The sequence below is a fragment of the Panthera pardus genome, unplaced genomic scaffold (assembly GCF_024362965.1).
Source record: "Panthera pardus isolate Hobbes unplaced genomic scaffold, ASM2436296v1 HiC_scaffold_6, whole genome shotgun sequence".
Taxonomy (NCBI): domain Eukaryota; kingdom Metazoa; phylum Chordata; class Mammalia; order Carnivora; family Felidae; genus Panthera; species Panthera pardus.
In genome coordinates, this window is record NW_026526991.1 from 33,913,502 (window position 1) to 33,935,454 (window position 21,953).

Here is a 21,953-nt window from a genome sequence, read left to right on the forward strand (position 1 = left end):
AGGTGAGACCTTTGGGAACTGATTATGTCATGAGGACTGCATCCTCATGAATAAGATTAGCACTCTTATAAAAGATACTCTGGAGAGCTTGCCTGCCCCTTCTACTATGTGAAGACAAAATGAGAAGGTATCAGCTATGACCAGAAGGAGGGTCTTCACCAGAACACAACCATGCTGGTGACTTGATCTTGGATGTTCCAGCCTCCAGAACTGTGAGAAATAAATTTCTGTTTTTGTAAGCTATCCAGTCTATGGTATTTTGACAGCCCAAACAGCCTGAGGCAATGAACCTATGTGTTAGAGAAACAACAGGGACAAGGGTCATACATGTAAATGATGTGTTTTAGAAGAAAGTGAATAGATTGGTTTTACTAAAGGGACTTATGAGAAAGAAGTAAGATTGACAAAAATATCCCAGCAGGTTTATTTGTACAGTGCCTCTTCAACCCAGCTCAATAAAGGACAGTAAACACTATGCATAAGACATATGACTGGATTCCATAACGAGTGATAAATGGGAGAGACAGAGCATACCTTCTCCAGGAACTTTTAATCAAGCATTGGGGAGATACACAAAGAACTTTAACAAATGTTATAGAGAAATATAAAAATAGCACTATAAGTAAGTAGGGCATAAACAATAAATATGTAACCTGGGAGATATTGGAATTTTTAATAAAGGTGTCATGTGGGCCAAGTCTTGGAGAACATATAGGGTAATGATGAGCAGAATTCGATCGTGAAGTCATTCCATGTGAAAGGAGCAACCTGGGCGCAGGAAGGAGGGAAAAATACAAATGCACCCATGAAGGAGTATATATTCACTTGGATTTGAATGTATGTACATGAAGGAGAGAAGCTAGAAACACATATACAGCAATCTGCTGGCAATTGTTTAACAACTATTAAATAAAGTATGCATATAAAATAAAATATATATATGTATATTAATATACTGTAATTTACAATAAATTTTACTAATGCAAAAGGGTATATAACTCACAATATTATAAATAAATATAAAATACTTTTCATTAAATTTCCATACAGCCAAATGACTCTCAAAGCACTCTCATCAGTTTTTCCTGCACTCTCATATCCAAAGCCAAACTGTAGTTGCAATTGACAATCCAGTGTAATTTCAATACAAATACTGTTAATATTTTTGCTTATATTACCTAGTAAGATATAAGTAAAACAATAAAAATGTATGCTAACTTTCATTCATTCATCAATGACATGAGCAACATCTTCGTTGATTATAGATTTTGAACACTGAAATTGAATACAGATTATAGTTTTTGAGTACCAAAATAATATTTTCTCACTTTGTTATGATATGAGGGTAAGGGTTACAGATATGATACATGTTTAAGTTTGAACTGCATTGCTACCAATTTTTTCTATTACTTCCTTAAGTCATAGACCAGCCTTAGACCAGGGCTCAGCAAAGTACAGTCCATAGGCCAAATCTGGCCAGCCATGTGTTTTTCCAAATAAAGTATAATTGGAATACAACCCCTTCTATTTGTTTCCCTATTATCTTTAGCTCCTTTTTCTGCTACAATGGTGAGCCCTCATCAGCAAGTGTTTCCTTAAAGGACCAGAGAGTAAATTTTGGGAGCCATATTTAACCATCTCTGTTAAAACTAGTCTATTTAACAACTATACTTCAATAAATAGATAAATTAATGAATAAATAAATAGTCTAGATGGACAAACAACTAAACAAACAAAAAACTACTCTACTCTCTACTGCAGAGCAAAGCACTCATAGGCAACCCATAAGGGAAAGAGCCTGGCTGAATTCTGATTCAAAACAGGCAGCTGGTCCACAGGCTATCGTTTGCTGACCCTGGTTCCAGACACTCAAAAAAATAAACACATTTTTATCCTGATTTGCAGTGTTTTCCAATTTCCATGGTGTAAATATCCCCATAGTGGTGATTTTAATCTTCCAAGGTCACATTCTGAATGCAGTTAGAGATGCAAAGTAGCGTACCATTGTAGAATACGTCCACCATCAGATACAATATATGTACATAAACTCAGAGGCATAATTTTACAGTTATGAGTATTTACTGCCTTTGTTTTTAATAAAATATTTAGCTATAGGTTTACATAATGCAATTATTTTATAATGGCTGTTTGACAGTTTGCTCATAAAATTTCTGAAAATTTAACATTCACTCTTGGGAGCTGGTATAAGCTGTCTCAATTGGCTAATACACAGGTAGGATACAGTATGGAGGGTATTGAATGTCAAACTCACGAGATAGAAATGTAATTCACCAGGAAAGATAGTCTTAGAAGAGTTTTAAAATTGCAAATCACATGATTATGTCCATTTATCTCAAAGATTTATCTGGAAGCAGTGTGAAGAATAAATTAAACTGGAGACAAATTGAAGAGTAGGACACCAGTTAAGAAGTTCTTAGCGTGGTTTAAAAGATATAATGAGAAAGCAACAACCTATAGCAGAGACAGTAGGAATAAAAAGTAACAGGCTAAGGTATACAAAGACAGGGAAGTGGATCTGCTATAGGAAGTGGAACTGGCTATTGCTTGGATCTGGAGGAGAAGGCAGTTAAAGATGTTAAATATGACTTTAATTCCAAGAATTTTTATCATGCAAAAATTCTTTTCATAAAAATTATACAAATTCCTTTTACATAAAAGAGAAAACTGTACTTTCATTTGATGATCAAAAATTTTGATTACTGATGCCCCAACATGAAGAAACTAATGGAGGTAAATCTGAACAAGTTACTTAATCTTTCTGGGCTACAGTTTTCTTAAATCGTAAATAAAGTTTATAGTAGTATCTCACTAATAATATCACCAATAAGTTATGAATTTTAAATGTGACTATTCAAATAAGGCACCTAGAACAGTGCTTGGCAGAAAATAAGTCATCAACCAAATACTATAAATTAATACTTTTATTAATAGAAATAACTTCAGATGGAATATTCAAGAACAATGCCTTCTTCAACTTACATCGATGGACAGATCATCTGAACTGAAAATCAACAAAGAAACTGTGGCTCTGAATCATGCAGTGGACCAGATGGATTTAACAGATATACTCAGAACATTCCATCCTAAAACAGCAAAATACACATTTTTTTCAAATTCACTTGAAACATTTTCCAGAATAGATCATATATCAGGCCACAAAACAAGTCTCAACAAATTCAAAAAAAATGAAATCATTCCATGCATCATTTCCTACCACAATGCCATGAAACTAGAAATCAACCACAAGAAAAAAATCTGGAAAGAACACAAATATATGAAGGTTAAATAATATGCTACTAAACAATAAATGGGTCAACTAAGACATCAAAGAAGAAGTAAAAATTTCATGGAAGCAAATGAAAATGAAAACATAAGGATCCAAAATCTTTGGGGTGCAGCAAAACTAGTTCTAGAAGGGAAGTTTAAAGCAATACAGGCCTACATCAAAAAAGCAAGAAAAATCTCAAATAAACAGCTTAACCTTACCCCAAGAGGACCTAGCAAAAAAGAACAAACTAAACCTAAACCCAGCAAAAACCAAGGAAATAATAAAGGTTAGAGCAGAAAGAAATGAGATAGAAACTAAAAACAAAACAAAACAAAACAAAACAAAAACAGTGGAACAGATCAATGAAACCAGGAGCTGGGTTTTTTTTAGAGACCAACAGAATTGATAAATCTCTAGCCAGACTCATAAAAAAAGAGACATGGGGGGATTGAGAGAGAGAGAGAGGACCCAACCAAATAAAATAACTAATGAGAAAAGAAATAACAACTAACACTACAGAAATACAAACAATTGTAACAGAATATTATGAAAATCTATATTCCAACAAACTGGACAACCGGGAAGAAAGAGATATATTCCTAGAAACATATACACTACAAAAAAATGAAGAAGGAAGAAAAAAGATTTAAACAGAAAAATTACCAGTAAAGAAATTGAATCAGTAATCAAAAACCTCCCAAAAAACAGAAGTCCGGGACCAGCCGGCTTCACAGACAAATTCTACAAAACATTTAAAAAAGAGTTAATACCCATTCTTCTCAAACTATTCCAAAAAACAAAAGAGGAAGGAAAACATCCAAATTCATTCTATGAGGCCAGTATCACCCTGATACCAAAAGCAGATAAAGACACCATAAAAAAGAGAACTATAGGCCAATATCTCCCATGACAATAAATGCAAAACTCCTCAACAAAATAATAACAAACTGAATCCAACAGTACATCTAAAAAATCATACACTGAGATCAAGTAGGATTTATGCCTGAGATGCAAAGGTGGTTCAATATTCACAAAATAATCAACATGATACATCATATCAATAGGAGAAAGGATAAAAACCATATGATCATTTCAATAGATGCAGAAAAAGCATTAGACAAAGTACATCCATTCGTGATAAAAACCTTCCACAAAGTAAGTCTAGAGGGAACATACTTTAACATAATAAAGACCTTATATGAAAACCTATAGCAAACATCATACTCAACAATGAAAAACTGAGAGCCTTTCACCTAAGTTCAGCCATAAGGCAAGGATATCCACTCCCAACACTTTTATTAGATATAGTACTGGAAGTCTTAACCACAGCAATTAAACAATATAAAGAACTAAAAGTCTTCCAAATGGGTAAGAAGCAAAACTCTATTTATAGATGACATGATCCCATATAGATTAAACCTGAAGGATTCCACAAAAAAACAAAAAAAACAACAAAAAAAAAAAACCTACTAAAACTGATAAATGAATTTGGTAAAATTGCAGGATACAAAAATCGATGTAGAGAAATCTGTTGCATTCCTATACACTAATAATGAAGCAGCAGAAAGTGAAATTAAGAAAATAATTCCATTTATAATTACAAAAATAACTAAATAAAATATCTGGAAATAAACTTAACCTTAGAGGTGAAAGACCTGTACTCTGAAAACTACAAAACACTGATGAAAGAAATTCAAGATGATGCAAACAAATGGAAAGACATTGCACACTTATGGGTTGGAAGAACAAATATTGTTAAAATATATATACTATCCAAAGCCATCGACAGATTTCATGCAATCCCTATCAAAATACCAGCTGCATTTTTCCGAAAACAAGAACAAATAATTCTGAAATGTTAATGGAACCACAAAAGACTTTGAATAATCAAAGCCATCTTGAAATAGAAAAACAAAACTGGAGGTATCACAATTGCAGACTCAAAGTTACATTACAAAGCAGTAGTAATTAAAACAGTAAGTACTGGCATAAAAATAGACACATAGATCAATAAATAGAATAGAAAACCCAGAAATAAAAACACAACTGTTTGGTCAATTAATCTTCAACAAAGAAGGAATGAATATAAAACAGGAAAAAGAGTCTCTTCAGCAAATGATGTTGGGAAAACTGGACAGCCACACATGCAAAAGAATGAAACTGGACCACTTTCTTTCACCATATACAAAAATAAACCCAAAATGGATTAAAGAGCTAAATGTGAGACATTGAAACCATAAAAATCCTTCAAAAGAGCATAGGCAGGGGTGCCTGGGTAGCTCGTCGGTTAAGCGTCAGACTTCAGCTCAGGTCATGATCTCACAGTTCGTGGGTTTGAGCCCCGTGTCAGGTTCTGTGCTGACTGCTCAGAGACTGGAGTCTGCTTCGGATTCTGTGTCTTCCTCTCTCTGCCCCTCCCTACTCACACTCTGTCTCTCTCTCGCTCTCAAAAATAAATAAAACATTAAAAAAAAGAAATTTATAAAAAAAGAGAGCACAGGCAGTAATTTCTCGACATAAACCTTAGCAACATTTTTCTAGATGTGTCTCCTGAGGCAAGAGAAACAAAAGCAAATATAAACTATTGGAACTACATCAAATAAAATTTCTTCTGCACAATGAAGGAAATAATAATACTAAAAAGCAAAGTACTAAATAGAAGATGTTTGCAAATGACATATCCAATACAGAGTTAATATCGAAAATATATAAAGAACTGGTATAATTCAATGCCAAAGAAATGAATAATCCAATTAAAAATGGACAAAAGACATAAACATACACTTCTCCAAAGACACCCAGATGGCCAACAGATACATGAAAAGATGCTCAACATCACTCATCATCAGGGAAATGCTAATCAAAACTACAATGAGAGATCACCTTACACCTATCAGAATGGCTACAATAAAAGACACAAGAAACAGGAAGTTTGGCAAGGAGGTGAGAAAAAAGAACCTTCTTGCACTGTTGGTGGGAATGCAAATTGATGCAGCCACTGCAGAGAACAGTATGGAGGTTCCTCAGAAAGTTAAAAATAGAACAGGCTTAGGTCCAGGAATCACACTGCCGGGTATTTACCCCCAAAATATGAAAACACTATTCAAAGGGCTATATGTACCCCTGTATTTATTGCAGCATTATCTACAATAGCCAACATATGGAAGCAGCCCCAGGGTCTGGATAAAGAAGAGGTGATATTATTCAGCCATAAAAAAGAATGAAATCTTGCCATTTTGCAACAACATGGATGGAGAAGGAGAGTATAATGCTAAGTGAAATAAGTGAATCAGAAATATATGTAACATATGATCTCACTCGTGTCATTTAAGAAACAAAAACAATGAGCAAAGGAAAAAAAAGAGAGACAAATCAAGAAACAGATTCTTAACTAGAGAGAACAACAAACTAATGGTTACCAGAGGGAAAGTGAGGTAGGATAGAATGGGTGAAATAGGTGATGGGGATTAAAGATTACATTCATCATGATGAAAAAATAAATAATAAGATAAAACAAAATAAAACAAAACAAAATAAAATAAATAAAATAAAATAAAATAAAATAAAATAAAATAAAATAAAATAAATGCAATCCATGTTGAAGAAAACAGAACTACACCTTCTCTGAAATTTTTGCAATTAATAATGTATACTATATCTGTAATGCATTCAGCAACATAACAACATATGCTCTACTTATATAAATATATGGGTTATTTTAAAACAGAAAGGTCAAGAAATATCTTATAATCACCATATTTTTAATTCAGTAGAATTCTTAGGGTAAGGGAAGCAAAATTACTCAAAAGGAACTATGTAATTTTTGGTTAAACACACATCCATGAATTGAGAATCTTGCCTCTTTCCCAGAAAACTTAATGAGTTTCTTTCTACTAGAGGATGTCTATGTATTTTCTACACAAAACAATATTTACTTTTTGGAAAGATTCATCTACTCCCAGAGACTGAACTTCCATGTGCATATTGAAGGCACCCAGCTTCATACCTTCAGTATAGAGTTCTGATCTCTATCAGAAAATTCCATTCAATGTCTTCTTCTCCACCTGGATATTTCACAAGCACCTTTAACACAGTAACTTTGAGCCTAAACTCATTATCTTCCCCACCCATTCCAGCACCTCCAAACTTCCCTCCTTTATTTCCTCTATCCACCAGTGGGAGTCATTATTTACTCTTTCCTTTCCCTTGACTCCTACATTTAATTACTGGTCAATCCTGCATATTATGTTTTCTGAAAGTCTGTCATATCCATGGTGACAACAGATTCTTGCTAGCTTTGGGAAGTCCTAGATTTCACCTGTTATCCCAGCTTATATATGGGTTATACCCCTTTGCACTCATAAGGAATCCAAGTGTGGTGATAAAATATATCCTATTCATTTCCCTTACCATCTTTCCATAGCCAGTGATACTGCTACAGACAAAATTCTTGTCAATTCTTCCTGGATTGTACAATAGTGCCCTAAATAATCCCTAAACCTTCAGTTCTATTCTACATCAACTCATATTGAATATTGCAAATAGAATGGTCTTTGCAAAAGGTGAATTTGAAATTTTACTCCCTTGCTTAAAACTGCAAAGCATTTAACATTTCTCCAAAACCAGGAATCAAAATCCATCAGATAAAGGGTTAGTATCCAAAATCTATAAAGAACGTATCAAACTCAATACCCAAAAAACAAATAATCCAGTGAAGAAATGGACCAAAGACATAAATAGACACTTCTCTAAAGAAGATATGCAGATGGCCAAATGACACATGAAAAAATGCTCAACATCACTCATCATCAGGGAAACACAAATCAAAACCACAATGAGATACCACCTTACACCTGTCAGAATGGCTAACATTAACAACTCAGGCAACAACAGATGTTGGCAAGGATGTGGAGAAAGAGGATCTCTTTTGCATTGTTGGTGGGAATGCAAGCTGGTGCAGCCACTCTGGAAAACAGTATGGAAGTTCCTCAAAAAAACTAAAAATAGAACTACGCTACAACCCAGCAATTGCACTACTAAGCTTTTATCCAAGGGATACAGATGTGCTGTTTCGAAGGGACACATGCACCCCCATGTTTATAGCAGCACTATCAACAATAGCCAAAGGATGGAAAGAACCCAAATGTCCATCAACAGATGAATGGATAAAGAAGATGTGGTACATATACACAATGGAGTATTACTCAGCAAGCAAAAAGAATGAAATCTTGCCATTTGCAACTATGTGGATGGAACTGGAGGGTATTAGGCTAAGTGAAATTAGTCAGTCAGAGAAAGACAGAAATCACATGACTTCACTCAAATGAGGACTTTAAGAGACAAAACAGATGAACATAAGGGAAGGGAAACATAATATAAAAACAGGGAGGGGGACAAAACAGAAGAGACTCATAAATATGGAGAACAAACTGAGGGTTACTGGAGGGGTTGTGGGAGGGGGGATGGGCTAAATGGGTAAGGGGCACTAAGGAATCTACTCCTGAAATCATTGCTGCACTATATGCTAACTAATTTGGATATAAATTTTAAAAACTAAAAAATAAAACAAGTTAAAAAAAATCCTTAAGTCAACCTTAATATATTTTTCTAATATTAATTATCCTTGCTTTTCTATAATTTCCCTTTCTAATCTTTATATATTGTTTTAATAACTATTAACTTCAGCTTTTATTTAGAATTGTTGAATGTATATTTGCAACTTATGGAGGTCTATAATTTTCTCATTTTTGTGCTGTATCAAGTTTTGGAATCAGGATATTACTAGCATCACAAAATGGACACAACAGATTTGTTTCTATTCTCTGGAAAATCTTGTATAAGAAATGACACCTGTCTCTTGGAATTTGATACAGTGTATCTATGAAACCATTTGTTTCTGGGACTTTCCTTAATGGCTAATGGTTTTTGGTTGTTTTGTTTTGTTTTTTAATTTAGTACTTCTCAGAATTTTTATTTCATGTTTTCAAATTTCCAGTGCGTGGTTTTTAAAATTTATTTCTTTCATACTTATCATTTACAATGTTTAAATAATCATTATATCTGTACTTATTTCTTTTATTATTCTGTATTTTAATTGATTAGTTTCTCTTTTTTTAAGTTTATTTACTTTGAGAGAGAGACAGAAAAGGATTGCAAGCAAGGGAGGGGCAGAGAGAGAGAGAATCCCAAGGAGGCTCCATGCTATCAATGCGGAGCTCGAATCCATGAATCATGAGACCATGAGCCAAAATCAAGAGTCAGACGCTCAACTGACAGAGCCACTCAGGTGCCCTGATTATATTCTCTTTTTTCCATGATAAGCACTGACAAATGTCTGAGTATTTTGTTAATTTTTTTTAAAAACAGCTTTTAGTTTTCTTATTCCTTTTTTTTTAAGTTTACTTATTTATTTTGAAAAAGAGAAACAGAGGGGAGGAGCAAAGCGAGAGGGAGAGAGAGAATCCCAAGCAGGCTCTGCCCTGTTAGCAAAAAGCCTCATGCGGGGCTCAATCCCATGAACTGTGAGATAATAACCTGAGCCAAAATCAAGATTCCAACACGCAACCAGCTGAGCCACCCAGGCAGCCCTCCTCTGATTTTATATTGTAGTTCTCCGTATTATTTATTTCTTCCTTGGTCTTTGTAATTTTTCTTATTTACTCGGTTGTTTCTGTTTAAGCTTTTTAAAAGTTGAATTCTTGGGGCGCCCGGGTGGCTCAGTCCGTTAAGCATACAACTTCAGCTCAGGTCATGATCTCACAGCTTGTGAGTTCGAGCTCCGTGTGGGGCTCTGTGCTAAAAGCTCAGAGCCTGGAGCCTGCTTCAGATTCTGTGTCTCCCTCTCTCTCTGTTCCTCCCCGCTCGTGCTCTCTCTCTCTCTCTCTAAAAAATAAAGATTTAAAAACAAATTTTTTTAAAAAGTTTAATTCTTAACCTATTTATTTAAAAAAAAATGGGGGTGGGGGGCACCTAGGTGGCTCAGTCAGTTGAGCGTCCAACTTCAGCTCAGATCATGATCTCACAGTATGTGAGTTCCAGCCCCGCATCAGGCTCTGTGCGGACAGCTCGGAGCCTGGAGCCTGTTTCGGATTCTGTGTCTCCCTCTCTCTCTGGCCCTTCCCCTCTCTAACTCTGTCTCTCCTACTCTCTCAAAAATAAATAAACATTTAAAAAAAAACTCTTAAAATTTTTTTTAATATTTGTATTTGTAACTATAATTTTTCCCGTAGACACTGTTTAGCAGAATGTCTCAAATTTGGTGAGATTTTTGTTTGTTTTTGTTTTGATTTATTTTGTTTTTACTGTGGTTCAGTGCTAAGCATTTCATCACTGTCCTTGTCCTTTATTACTCAAGGGTCATTTATAATATGATTTTGAACTTCCAGATATTTGGGATTTTTTAAAGCTATCCATTTTATTGTGTTAAGGTAGGACAGTATATTCTGTAGAATGCAATTTCTAGGAATTTAATACTGATTTGTGACCTAAAATTTGATCAATATTTGTGAACATCTCATGCATTCACTTTTTGTTGAGTGTTGAGTCTTTTATGGGTTTATTGGTTTGAATTTATAATTAAGTTATATGGTCTGCTTATATTTTAATATATGCTTATTTTTTATGTTTTTATTTTATTTTTGAGAGAGAGACAAAGTGCAAGTGGGAGAGAGGCAGAGAGAGAGGAAGACACAGAATCCGAAGCAGGCTCCAGGCTCTGAGCTATCAGCACAGAGCCTGATGTGGGGCTTGAACCCATGGACTGTGAGATCATGACCTGAGCCGAAGTTTGATGCTTAACTGACTGAGCTACCCAGATGCCCCAATCTACTTATTCTTTAATATCTGAAAGATGTGTGTAAATATTTCAAACTATAACTGTTGACTTACATATTTTGTGTTTGCAATTATCAATAATTTGTAAGAAAATAAAAGATATTTGTACATAGAATTGTTTACTGTTTATTTTTAATATATGTAAAATATATGATTAGATTTGACAACAGTCTACAATTTCTGATGTTAAAAACATAGTGTGGCTGAGGAAATCTTTTTGTTTTTGTTTTTGTTTTTGTTTTTTCTCACACTGTGGTTTGGAATTCTGAACCCCTCTTCAGAATGAGGGACTCATTTACTCTGATGCTCAGGATGTTGGTTGTTGATGGTCTCAACTGAAGTCCCTCCCTAAAAAATGGTCTCAGCGAAAGGGACTCACACATCAGGTGATGTCTCCTAGTCTACATCTAATGACTGATCAATATGGACATTTAAAGACCAGGTCCCTTGTGTCAAGGAAGGATGGCTCTGTAGAGCTATACCAGCTCCAGAGCATCCTATGAACTGGGACATTTGTTACAACCCCATCACAGTTAAAGCCCTCCTTTTGCCCAGCCCTATTTCCCTCTGTCCCTCAGAGAAGTTAATCCCAGAGCACTCCCCAACAAATTGACTGCATGTAAATATCCATCCCAGTCTTTTCCCCAGGGGGAATCCAACCTTCAACAATGCACTTGCACTTGTGGCACTGAGTGGTTTAAGAAATGAATTCGTGGGGAACCTGGGTGGCTCAGTTGCTTAAGCATCCAACTCTTGATTTTGGCTCAGGTCATGATCTCATGGTCCAGGAGATCAAGCCCTGTGAGATCTGAGCTTTCAGCACAGAGTCTACTTGGAATTCTCTCTCTCCCTCTCTCTCTGCTCATCCTTGGCTCACTTGTGTGTGCTGGCTCTCTCTCTCTCACTCTCTAAATAAATAAATAAATAAACAAACAAACTTTAAAAAAAGAAATTCATGATAGTTCTTATAGCATGTAGCTCAACAGATCTTTCCAAGGTGGTATCAGCTTCTAAAGAAGCCATCATGACACAGATGATATAAAATAAACAGCAAAGCAATAGAACAAGAGAATAATATCAAAAATTAAAGGATTTGGGAGTTGGGTAGAGAGCTCTTAAGAGATATGTAAAGGCTGCTGAGAGAAAGGCTTGGAAGGGAAGTCAAAGTAAAAATAAAAGTTTGTTCCTAAAAACATTAAGTTGGGGCACTTGTGTTGAGCACTGGGTGTTATATGTAAGTCACAAATCACTAAATTCTACTCCTGAAACCAATATTACACTATATGCTAACTAACTAGAAGTTAAATAAAAGTTTGAAAAAAGAAAAATAAATAAAATAAAACTGCAAAAATGAAGTTTTAGTAGCAAAATCTAACAGTGATGGAAAAGGTGAAGGAAAGGCACTTCAAAAACATAAAAAATAGAGAGGCAGTGAGGACAGCTATGTATTAAGATACTGAAAAGAAATCTTAATACTGACAGTGACTTCAAAATATTCACACGACTGGCTCCTTATTCTTCATCTTTTAAATTTCCCTCCTCAGAGAATTCCTTGATTACCCAATCAAGAGCAGGTCTTACTGTTACATTCTATCTCGGTACCCAATATATTTCAAAATAGTATATCACAATTTTTAATTCTTTTATTTATTTGACTCCATTTTTTAGTCAATCATTTGTAAGTGGCTGGACTTCCATGGGTAACAACCATTATCTTTCCCAGTGACCATTAACTCTTGGGTGTTTAGGACTGGCCAAGCACAAAGAGGAGAAAACATGTATCATAAGAACATAGGAGATCTTTGTAATAATGTATTGTGTCAATGCAAGCTAGGTGCAATAAGAATTTGGAAAGAGGATGTTTATTTGACTTGGGAGCTGAAAACTTCTAAGGCTTACAGGCCATCATTTCCTATTGAATTCGCAGATAATTATTAATGTATAATTTGTGACTGGCACTGTACTAGGAATGGGGATTAATAATAATAAAAGAAGTATATATTGTTAAGAACTTACAGTATGCTGGGTCAATTAATAGACCTATAGAAAACAAACTGAAAATAGTAAAGACAGATAAAAATCACGTGGGCAAATGAATTCATTTATTCAACAGTTGCTGAGGTGAACTTAAAATTGCCAAACCGTACGAGCTGTGGGTCATCGTTTCTACTCAGTGAATAAATTGAAAGGTGAAGAATGGCAAGTCCCCAGATGGCTTTAGTTTGGTTTGGCTCTAAAATACAAATCCTGTACTCTTAAAGGGAAAATGATACTTCAGCATTTTGTTTCCATGGGGGAAAAACATGAAGTATTGTAAATCTTTGAAGAGGAAGTTCATTTTCACCAAGCTTTTAGCTTCAGTTCCAAAAGGCAAAAATAAATCTGTATGTTTGGATAAACACTATGAATATTTCAATTACCAATAACTGAAAACAAATTCTGATTTTATTTTAGTTTCTCCCCTTAAAAAATATTTGAATGAAATAGTTGTTTCCTAGGCAAGTTACTGATATACAGTAGCCAAAGCACATAAATTTTGGCTTTCTTTTTTTGAGCTGCCAGTTCAATTACATAAATTATCTAAGTTTTCTAAAGTTTATGTTGGAAGTTATTTCCTAAAATATTCTGATGTAAAATTTTCTTATTAAGGTTTATCAATAAATGTCTTGTTTTATAAGAATCAAGATAACATAATTCTCGATGAAAAAATACACAGGTACCTAAAATAATTTCACATAGTTATATATGTGAAAAATAATGAACTTAATTAGATACAATTTTTAACTTAGAATTCTACTTTTGAATAAAGGATAGATAATAACTTTTCCACTACAGTCTACGTGCTAATTTTCTTTTTGTATATATTTTAAAGATTTAGTTAGTTTTAATTAATTTATATCTTCTTTATTTGTTTTGGTTTAACTAAGCCATTCTATCACCCAATATAAAAAAACCCTTTATTTCCATTATTAAATGTAAGCAAGTATGTTTTTATTGATGGGATACATTTGAATGATCAATTATTTCATACATCAGTCAAAAACTTGTAATCTTTAATCTCATGCCAACTGATCTAATATGTTCCACTGGACTCTCATAGAAAAATGCAACAGATGATCAATAAATATGCCCCAAAGGGCATTTAATGTCAAAAGAACCTTTCAGCATTTAAAGCCAAGGATCTTGTTTGTGCTACCTGTGATGAGGACTGGTATTTTTAAGATGATATTCATTCATTCCTCTTCCATCATCTGTAAGTTTCCATTCACTGAGATGATTAACAAGTATCAGACTTTCCCTATGGAGCAGGCCAAAGCTGGTATCTGCTTTCTGTCTAAGACAATGAGGTTGATGCCAAAAAAAGTACAGAATTATTGAGGCAAAGTTTTGGCTACTCAGACTTCAACATTTATTTGCTTTCTGCGCTTAAATGTATGCTACGATAGAAGCCAACCATTTTGTAACTTTTATAGCACAGTCAAATCAGGTCAGAGGAAAGCTAGAACAAAAATTTCCATATACTGAATGCTCATTATATAACTAGAACTCTGCTTGATTTTTTCTTCACAGCAAACCAGTGAAATAAGCACCATTATGCAAAGACCACAGAATTTAAATAAGTTAGAGAATCCTACATAGCTAGAGGGACAAGGAACCAGGATTGCAAATTTGGAAGCTATCCTGACCCTAACCTTGCCCTCCTGCCCACTGTTCCCCCCAATCTACACATACACACATAGAAATCATCTGCTAATAGTTTATCCAAATAAATCCATCTCTCTTAAATATAAATATTTTATTGGAAGTTTTAAAAATTCATACATTATAAGAAAAATTAAAGATTATAAAACTGCCATAAATATGAGAAAATTCACTAGAATAAAAAGTTGTCACAAGCATTTGGAAACATAATCCAACATTACAACATAAATACCACTACACACAACAAGAAAAAATCCCCTTAATGTAGCAATTGTCAATATAATGGAAGACCAGAAATATAGGAGCTCAGAATAGGTGTACAGGCTGCTGTAGGTAACAAGCAAACAACAGAAGTGGGAAAGTGGAAACTGGTAGAAGGAAGGAAATAGAAGTAAAATAGTAAAAAATATCAGAAATAAAGGCTTAAATTACAGAAATAAGAGAGAGTAGATACTGAAGAAGCCATATATACATACATACAATGCACAAAATAATAAACATAAAAGATAGGAAAAGGTAATTTGTTGTACATATAACTGAAATTCCTAAAGCAGAAATGAAACTATGAAACCAAACAAAAAGTTCAATATATAATTAAATAAATTGCACTGAGGGGCGCCTGGGTGGCTCAGTGCTTAAGCATCCAACTCTTGATTTGGGCTCAAATCATGACTTCATAATTTGTGGATTTAAGCCCCGTGTCTGGCTCTGTGCTGACAACACTAAGCCTACTTGGGATTCTCTCTTTCCTCTCTCTCTACCCCTCCCCAGCTCATGCTTGTATGTGCGCTCGCTCTCTCTCTCTCTCTCTCTCTCAATAAATAAACTTAAAAACAAAAAAAAAAGAAAGAAATTTCTCTGAAATGGAAGAATCATATTGCTTCCATACATTGAAAGACATTGTGATCAAGGAAACTTTATTCAGAGCAATGAGACATCTCTTTGTAAAGTTATTGCACTTCCAAATTTAAAAGCCAAGCAAAAATGATCACATCGCATATATAAGAAAGAAGAAAAGGCTGGCATCAGACTTCCACACAACAACATTCCACATAAAACTTATTCACATTTACTCAAACTCTCCCTTGGGTATAAAGGCTAAAGGCAAATGGCTTTGAGCCTGACATTCCAAAAAGAGTGGTTCAACTGGGAGCTATATCTTTTTAGTACCTACCCTTGGGAGTCACATAGTATCACTTCTGCCATATTCTACTGATTGAAGTTGTCAAAAGATCCATCAAGATGTAAAGGGAGGAAACAGATTCCACTTCTCAGGGCCAGGAATATCAAAGCCACTGTCATGGACCAAACAGTGTTCCACTAAAATTCACTAATCACCAGGACCTCAGAATATGACTGTCTTTGGAGAAACAGACTTTAAATACGTGATTAGGATTAGGTGAGATCATTAGGGAAGGTCCTAAACCAATATAAATGGTCTCCCTATTAAAAGAGGAAATCACGACAAAGACCATGTGAAAGCAGAGGAAGATAGCCATCTACAAGCCAAGGAGAGAAGCCTTAGAATAAATCAACCCTGCCGACATCTCCATCAAGAACTTCTGGCCTCCAGAACTGTGAGCCAATAAATTTCTGTCATTTAATCCATTAAGCCTATGGTACTTTCTTATGGCAGTCTTAGCAAACTAATTCAGTTACATTGTAAGAGGATTATGTGGGATAGAAGATCATGGAGTCACTTAGGAAAATGCAGTTTTCTAGAACCAAAATTTAGAAACAAACAGCCACAGTACTGCTTCTCAGCCTTTGGCTAAGATCAAGTATAGAAACGAGCAGCCATATGTACAAAAAAAAAAATTAAACATTTTTGAGTACACACATACCAAGATTTCTTCATAGTGAAAAAAATGATCAGAAGCAAAGTAAGAAGATACATGAAAAACAGAGAATAACTGCATCTTATATCACACAAAGGGCTCATCTCATTAATAAATATGAGGTAAAAGATCTATATGCTGAAAACTATTGAAAGCTCATGAAAGAGATGGAAGCAAACACAAAGAAATGGAAAAACATTCCATGCTCATGGATTGAAAGAACAAATATTATTAAAAGGTCTAAGATACCCAAAGCAATAGACACATTCAATGCAATCCCTATCAAAATAACACCAGCATTCTTCACAGAGCTAGAACAAACAATTCTAAAATTTGTATGGAACCAGAAAAGACCCCAAATAGCCAAAGTAATGTTGAAAAGCAAAGCAAAGCTGGAGGCATCACAATTCCAGACTTCAAGTTTTATTACAAAGCTATAATAATCAAGACAGTATGGTACTGGCAGAATAAACAGACACATAGGTCAATGGAATATAATAGATAATGCAGAAATGGACCCACAAATGTGTGCCAGCTAATCTTTGAAAAAGCAAGAAAGATTATCTAATGGACAAATGTTGCTGGGAAAACTGGACAGAGACATGCAGAATAGTGAAACTGGACCACTTTCTTACACCATACACAAAAATAAATTTAAAATGGATGAAAGACTTAAACGTGAGACATGAAAATATCACAATCGTAGGGGAGAAAATGGGAAGCAACCTCTTTGATCTCAACTACAGCAACTTCTTACTTGACGTGTCTCCAGAGGCAAGGGAAATAAAAAAAGAGAGAGAGCTATTGGGACCTCATCAAGACAAAAACTTCTGCATAGTAAAGAAAACAATCAGCAAAACTAAAAGACAACCAACTGAATGGGATATTTGTAAACAACATACCTGATAAAGGGTTAGTATCCAAATCTGTAAAGATTTTATCAAACTCAACACCCAAAAAACAAATAAGTCACTGAAGAAATGGGCAGAAGACATAAATAGACACTTTTCAAAAGAGGACATCCAGATTGCTAACACGCACATGAAAAGATGCTCAATATCACTCATCATCAGAGAAACACAAATCAAAACCACAATGAGATACTACCTCATACCTGTCAGAGTGGCTAAAATTAACAGCTCAGGAAACGACAGATGTTGGCAAGGATGCGGAGAAAGGGAAACACTTGCACTGTTTGTGGGAATGCAAACTGGTGCAGCTACTGGTGAAAAACAATACAGAGCTTAGTTAAAAATTAAAAATAGAACTATCCTACGACCCAGCAATTGTACTACTAGGTATTTATTCAAAGGATTCAAAAATGCTGATTTTGGGTGCCTGGGTGGCTCAGTCGGTTAAGCGTCCGACTTCAGCTCAGGTCACGATCTCACGGTCCGTGAGTTCGAGCCCCGCGTCGGGCTCTGGGCTGATGGCTCAGAGCCTGGAGCCTGCTTCCGATTCTGTGTCTCCCTCTCTCTCTGCCCCTCCCCCATTCATGCTCTGTGTCTCTCTGTCTCAAAAATAAATAAACGTTAAAAAAAAATTTAAAAAAAAAATGCTGATTTGTAGGGGCACATGCACCCTAATGTTTATAGTAGCACTATCAACAATAGCCAAATTATGGAAAAAGCCCAAAATGTCGATCAACTGATCAATGGATAAAGATGTCATCTATCTATCATCTACCTATCTATCTATCTATCTACACATACATACACAAACATACACAGTGAAATATTACTTGGTGATCAAAAAGAATGACATCTTGTCATTTGCAATAACATTGATGGAACTAGAGTGTATTATGCTAAGTAAAAATAAACCAGTCAGAAAAAGACAAATATCATATGATTTCACTAATATGTGGAATTTAAGGGAAAAAAAAAAACCAGATGAACATAGGGGAAGGGAAGGGAAGGAAAAATAAGATCAAAACAGAGAGGGAGGTAAACCATAAGAGGCTCTTAAATACAGAGAACAAATTGAGGGTTGCCGGAGGTGAGGTAGGTGGGGTAATGGGCCAAATGGGTGATGGACATTAAGGAGGGCCCTTGCTGGGATGAGCACTGGGTGTTATATGTAAGTGCTGAGTCACAGGGTTCTACCCCTGAAACCAATACTACACTGTCCGCTAACCTGAATTTAAATAAATAAATTTAAAAAAAGAATCTAGGCAAAGGAAGAATTCATATCCCCCCAAATACCAATTACAGTAAGAGAAAATAAAAATTAAATTATAATTTTCTACTATATTAACAAAATTTAAAGTTTGAAAACTCATTCTGTTGTCAAGGCTCTGGTGAAATAGGTTGTGGTAGTGGAGCATGTGATTTCTGGGAACAGCAAGTTGGCAATATCTAACAAAATTGCAAATGTATCCATGATTTGACCTAGAAATCTTTGGAATTTATCCTACAAATAAACTGGCACACCTATGAAATGACACACATAAGCTTATTCATTGTGACATTTGTTTTGTAATAACAAAAATCTTAAAGCAATATATTTATACAAATTCAAGGAATGGATGAAAAAGTTACACAATATGTCCACTCAATGGAACATAATGCAGCTTTAAAAAATGATACAGTTGCCCCTTATATACCAATGTGGAAAGAAATCTGTGATACATATTTAAAGTTAAAAACATAAAGCATAGGGCAGAATATATATACAAAAATAAGTGTATATATATGATATATATGAATTATTTACTCAAAAAAATAAATGAAATTTTATAGAGATTGAGAGAGAACACATAAGAATTTTCTACTGTAAATGCTTGAATTTAAGAAATTTGTAAAAAAAAAAATGTGTTCTGCATACAAATAAGTATGGAAAAGACTAGCTTGAATAAATGCAGGCCTTCTTTACCTCTAAGTTGTTCAGAGAATGTTGTATGATAGTTATTGTTAGTAGCCAAGAGATAGTTAATATTTGGCAGCATTTTCAAATGTGTTTAAATTTACTTTCTTCTTTTCTCTCTCTTTCTAAAAATATCTATTAATATCTTAAGGAACAAAGTTTGAGAAAATCTATTCTACATATTAAAATGTTATGTTAATAAAATGCCCAACCAGGCGGCAACCTTGGAATGATAAATTTTTGTGGTTATTTTCTTAAACTGAAGGTTAAATATTGTGGTATTACTTCAACATGTCCTCGGTGGAACATTATAATCTGTCCAATAAAAATAACGGCACATTTTTAAACCCCATGGTCTAGGAATAAGTTGCTTTCTACATTTTGTTTGGATTTTTCCCCCGTTATTACTTCCTAGAAATAAGGCATCCAACTAAATCTCCTACAGAAGTTCTGTTCTCTTGAAGAAAGGATAGAGCAGGTATTACAGAGGTACCGAGGAGGTAGTGTCCGCTTTTGGTTAAAGTGGTCAGGAAATGATTATTGAAGGGAATGTGAATCGGCCCTTGAACTAGTACAAGGAGTGAAGGTTTGAAAATGTCATTCCCAGAAAAAACTATGGGAACTCTAAGGGACGATTCTGACTTAGCTAAGGTGACATGGTACACAGTCACAAAATGGGTCTCTTCCTGGGATCCCTGTTAAGAATTTGTTTGTGGGGGGCACCTGGGTGGCTCAGTCCATTAAATGCCCAACTCTTGATTTCTGCTCAGGTCATGATCTCACAATCATGGTATCCAGCCCTGAGTTGGGCTCTGTGCTGAGTGTAGATCTTTCTTAGGACTCCTCTCTCTCTCTCTCTCTCTCTCTCTCTCTCTCTCTCTCTGCCTCTCCCCACTCATGATCTCTCATTCTCTCTCTCTCAAAATAAACAAATAAGCATTAAAAAAAAAGAATTCTGAGAACTCTGCTTGTCATTTTTTTTTTCTTTCCTTGAGCCAATACAACACTGTCTTATTTACTGTAGCTTCATACTAAGTTCCCACACTATGGCAAATCCTCATTCCCCAGTCTTCCTTAAGTCTCCGACCTGATCTTGGACATTTAGTGTACCACATAAATTTTATCAAACTCCTTGAAATTCTTTCAATTATTCAGCTGAGTAACTTTTAACCAAAGACTTTTCTGGGACTTATACGCTATTTTTTTTTTAAGTGCTTGCCTTTGGTAATAATCAGTACATAATACAGGATTGCATTGTGGAAAGAGTCATAGGCCTTTCCATCCTCTACATTTTCTACCCTGGTGAAATCAGGTGAAGCATTCTTTAAACCCTCTGAATCTCTGATTTTTAACTTATAAAATACACACAATAATATGTATCCCATAAGGTGGCTTTGAGGGTTAAAGGTATAAATGGAAACTTTGGGCTTCTTTATGTGTCCAATATGTTAAAAGCACGTGGGAAGATAATACAAATACATTCAGGAGGCAGTTTCTCAATTCAGAAGCATGTAATTTAGTAAAGGACAGAAGCATACACAAGAGCAAACTTAAAGTCTAATATAGGAACTGAAGGATAACAGAAATTGAAATGATTTCAGAAGACATAAATTATTTCCCTTACAGAGTTATTCCCATACGGACTGAGTATTACAATTTCAGGTTAGTATTTATAACTAAGGTAGCTATGCATAAATCCTGATTCTATTAGAAGTAAATGTTCTTGGCATCTAAATCCATGGAAAATTGACTTTTCGATCTCAGGCAGTAATTGACCGCCAGAGAAAAATATACAATTCTTCTTTCAGAAAGCCCCAATTAATTGTCAAGCCCAGTCAAACCCATCATTTAGTCAATTTTCAGGATTGTTGCTCTGTGTATAATTTTATAGTCATGTCCAAATTTGAATTGGGATAAATTATGATTGAGTACACTGACAGTTTTCTCCAGAATGATGTGGACTTGATGCTCACACTGATTGAATTAATGAATCCCTTGGCACAGCCAGAATATTCCCAAAGAACAAACTCAGAAGAAATTATTATCTTAAATCCCAGTCTTTTCAAAATAGTCATAGCTGTGAATGTTCCCCCATTTCTGTTTTCTTGGAAGATTAGCAGTCAATTAGATGCTGACTAGCCCGAATACAGCTTGGATTGTGGCTTTTGACTTGTACCTTATCTAATGAGAGAGCCTGCTGTGTTGTCTGGGTTCTCCAGCAAAGAGGGAGGTGTCAAATATTTGTCTGTGGCCTAATTCTGGGCTCAACAGACACTAAGGTTCATCTTGGATTTCCTAGCAGGCTTAGTTAGAGAGGGCCTATCATGGATTCTTAATTCTTTAGGAAAACATTAAAAAGTGGCTTCTAATTAGCCTCATGCAATGGTAAAAGATTACCCAGAGGGGGTGTATTTTGACAGAAAAGT